The sequence below is a fragment of the Ceratotherium simum genome, unplaced genomic scaffold (genome assembly GCF_057802395.1).
Source record: "Ceratotherium simum simum isolate JZ-2026a unplaced genomic scaffold, ASM5780239v1 HiC_scaffold_43, whole genome shotgun sequence".
NCBI classification, from domain to species: domain Eukaryota; kingdom Metazoa; phylum Chordata; class Mammalia; order Perissodactyla; family Rhinocerotidae; genus Ceratotherium; species Ceratotherium simum.
Window position 1 is genome coordinate 4,187,793 of NW_028261259.1, and position 3,988 is coordinate 4,191,780.

The window sequence follows — 3,988 nt, forward strand, 5'->3', positions numbered from 1 at the left end:
GTCCGCTCTGGACAGCCTCTGGGTCTGCGCCTGTGGGGTAGACCAGATGTCCGCTCTGGACTTAGCCTCTGGGACCGGGTCTGTGGGGTAGACCAGATGTCCGCTCTGGACTTAGCCTCTGGGACCGGGTCTGTGGGGTAGACCAGATGTCCGCTCTGGACTTAGCCTCTGGGACCGGGTCTGTGGGGTAGACCAGATGTCCGCTCTGGACTTAGCCTCTGGGACCGGGTCTGTGGGGTAGACCAGATGTCCGCTCTGGACTTAGCCTCTGGGACCGGGTCTGGGGGGTAGACCAGAGGTCCGCTCTGGGGACTGGTCTGTGGGGTAGACCAGATGTCCGCTCTGGACTTAGCCTCTGGGACCGGGTCTGTGGGGTAGACCAGATGTCCGCTCTGGACTTAGCCTCTGGGACCGGGTCTGTGGGGTAGACCAGATGTCCGCTCTGGACTTAGCCTCTGGGACCGGGTCTGTGGGGTAGACCAGATGTCCGCTCTGGACTTAGCCTCTGGGACCGGGTTGTGGGGTAGACCAGATGTCCGCTCTGGACAGCCTCTGGGACCGGGTTGTGGGGTAGACCAGATGTCCGCTCTGGACTTTGCCTCTGGGCCTGTGCCTGTGGGGTAGACCAGATGTCCGTTCGGGACAGCCCTTGGGCCCGGGTCTGTCGTGTTGGACGGCTGTCCCATCAGGACAGCCTCTGGTCCCGGGTCGCTCGCGTCGACCGGCTGTCCCATCCGGACAGCCCCTGGTCCCGCGCCTCTCGGGTCGACCAGATGTCCCTGCCGAGCGGCGGCGCCACACCTCCCCCACGGTGTCTTTGGGCACGCGAGGCTGCTAGGGTCTGAAGGTCCCGAGGCCCTGCGAACCCTCGGGACAACGGGATCCCGGTTCCCCGGGTCGACCAGCTGTCCGACCTGGACTTGGTGCGCGGATCGGACGGCTGGTTGGCTGGGATGAAATAGAGAGAGGGCGAGAAAGATCGATCATGCAGTATCATAAATCATACCTCTCTAGTCGTTGAAAGCAAAGAAACACGCAATTATCATTTTATTGTTCTAATCATTACCGTTTTCATGACTATCGTTTAGTGATGTTTGGTGGCGGCGGCGGCGGCGGCGGCGGCGGCAGCCAAAAAAGAAGCAGATTCGAGAGAGGAAAAAAAAAGGAAAACACCGAAGGAAACGTCCTCCATCCACAAGGGGTGCCCGATGGATCCCAGGCGACGCGGGAGGGCCAGGTCTCGTTCGCTTCTCGGACATTTCTAAATCCGCACGGGCGGGAATCGCTCGCGCCGGCTGAAGGGAGCCCAGGCAGGGATGCCTCCGCTGAGATTTCCACGTCGACCGCAGGACCCAGAACCGGCCCGGCCGGCCTGTGGCACGAAGGCCACAGTGTGGAGGAGGACTCCGTCCCCTAGCCGCCAGACGCCCCTGTCCCAGGGACGTTCGGAAGAAAGTCGCCAAGGCCGCTTTCCGGAACCGGGCTGGCCTCTCCCCCTCTGCTCGCCTCGGGCCGAGAAACGAGACCCGAGGGGGATCGGGACCCGGCCAAGCACCTGGCCGGCCGGCGCTGCAGCCTCCCTGCTCCGCGATCCGGAGCCGTCCCGCTGACGATGAGGCTGCTTGTCGGGCGCCACCTGCCTGGCGGCCGCTTATATAGCGCTCCAAGAGGTCGACCAGATAGCCGGGCTGGGCCGGTCGGGGCCGGCAAAGGGGAAGACAGGAGAGAGGATGGCCGGCGGGCTGGGGATGCGGGCGGGGCTGGAGGTGTGGGGGTGAGCGCTGGGAGTGAGGTGTGGGAAGCAGTCCGGCAGGCAGTCGGAGGTGCGGGGTTGTCATAGCGGTTCCGACAATAATTTTTATCCTTTACAAAGATTGCCGCATGCCACTAGACAAGGCCTGGAGAGAGAAATTGTTAACATACATAAAAATGGAGGTCGCGGACATGTGGTAGCGTCGGCGTATGTATCTAAATGGAGCTATCACAATGACTGTCCTTGGGCGGGCCCCGTGGCTTAGCGGTGAAGTGCGCGCGCTACGATGCTGGCGCCCAGGTTTCGGATCCCCGGCGCGCACCGACGCACCGCTTCTCCGGCCATGCTGAGGCCGCGTCCCACGTACAGCAACTAGAAGGATGTGCAACTGTGACGTACAGCTATCTACTGGGGCTTTGGGGGAAATAAATAAATAAATAAATAAAATAAATAAATAAATAAATAAATAAATAAATAAATAAATAAATAAATAAATGAATGAATGAATGAATGAATGAATGAATGAATGAATGAATGAATGAATGAATAATTAAATAAATAAATAAATAAGTAAGCAACTAAGTAAGTAAGTAAAAAATGTCAAAACAGAAAAAAACAGGGCCGGCTCTGTGGCTTAGCGGTTAAGTGCGCGCGCTCTGATGCTGGCGGCCTGGGTTCGGATCCCGGGCGCGCCCCAAGGCACCACTTCTCCGTCCAGCGCGAGGCCGAGTCCCACGTACAGCAACTAGAAGGATGTGAACCTATGACATACAACTATCTGCTGGGGCTTTGGGGGGAAAAAATGAATAAATAAAATCTTTAAAAAATAAAAAAATAAAAAAAAAAACAGAAAAAAACAATGACTGTCCTTACTTTGTATGCAGAGAGCTAGAGCGAGGAGGGGGGAGGGAACGGAGCAGGAGGAAAGAAGGGAGGCTGGCAGGGACGGAGGCAGGCAGGCAGCACAATCGAGTTTCTCTTTCCACAAAAGGCATCCGGCGGAAAACTCACTGGAAGAGGGCTTTCGGGCTGCAAATCCCAAAGCAACACACCTCCGCGGCGATGGGCCCAAAACGCTCAGAGATTCAGGGTCACCACTCAACTGACGGCTGTCCTCATTTGGGCCCCTGACTTAGGACCTCTCCCTCCCACCCAACTTGGGAGCAAAGAGGAAAGCAAATCTGCCCCCCCCCGTTACATAGGACACCCTTCTTCTAGTCAGCCCGCCTCCAGCTTTTCCACACGCCAAACACCTCTCGTCGGGATGGGCCTTCCTTTTTTTGCCACCATCCGGCTTTCCCACTCCTCTGCCAAATGCAAGTGGTGGAGGTGGAGGTGGAGGTGGAGGCCCACCGACCCTCTTGCTTGTTGGGAAGTGGTTCTGGTTCTCCTATGTGGGTGATCTTGATCTACACAGACGTTATTAGCTTGGGGAACGGGTAAGAGCACTCAGATGAATGTCTATGGCCAGTCTCGATAACGAACTAGCTGTCTCCGTCTCCGTCTGTCTGTCTCTTCCCTTTCTGTGTGTATGTGATAAAGGTAGGGAGACCCACCGACCAGCCGACTACCTGCAGACCTACCCACCTACCTAATTTTCATCACTCTGAAAATTGAGGTCACGTCCTGTAAAATCGAGCCTTTAAAAAGCGCACCAGCCGGTGGGCCTTGGGAGTCTATTCACACAGTGGCACAGCCGTCACCAATATGTATTTATTTCCAGGACATTCGCATCACCTCAAAATTAGCAACGCCCCCCCCCTCACACACACACCGGGGAAAGACCAATCAGATTAACGGCAGGGTGCTTTTTTCAACAGGCAGGCCCGAGTCATCCCTTTAGAATGTTTCCAAGTCCCGTTCCGTTCTCTGATGCAGCACTTTCGGCCCTCAAGGAAGCAGACGGTGGTGGGGGTGGAGGTGAAGGTGGACTGGGGGGCGTGTGTGGCATGTCCGTCCTTCTGTCACTGCAGAAATTATTTCGAAAGGAGGGAGGGACGGTTGGTGTAGGTAGACCGTACTGGGTGACGGGGGTTGGGGAGCTTTCCCTAGAATGAGGAGAGAGCAGTCTTCCCTGTGAAGTCAGGGAGCCGGAATAGGTCGCCCCCACATCGACCCGCTCTGGCACATGGGTTCTTTGGAATTCGAGGCCCTGGCCTTGAGAAACAGCGGGCACGAGAAGGGCACGGGACCTCTCCCTTTTCGTCCTGACCTGAAATCATCGGGAGATGAAGC

The 3,988-nt window shown here is 56.8% G+C and overlaps 1 long non-coding RNA gene across 1 annotated transcript; it reads right to left on the reverse strand.

The window, feature by feature from the left end:
* Positions 1–1,014: 1,014 nt before the first annotated feature.
* LOC147911435 (uncharacterized) lies at positions 1,015–2,931 on the reverse strand. Its single transcript, XR_015551027.1, has 2 exons — positions 2,627–2,931; positions 1,015–1,898 (listed from the first exon to the last, which is right to left on the reverse strand). It is a non-coding gene; the product is annotated as an uncharacterized LOC147911435 (long non-coding RNA).
* Between the last annotated feature and the right edge of the window lie 1,057 nt (positions 2,932–3,988).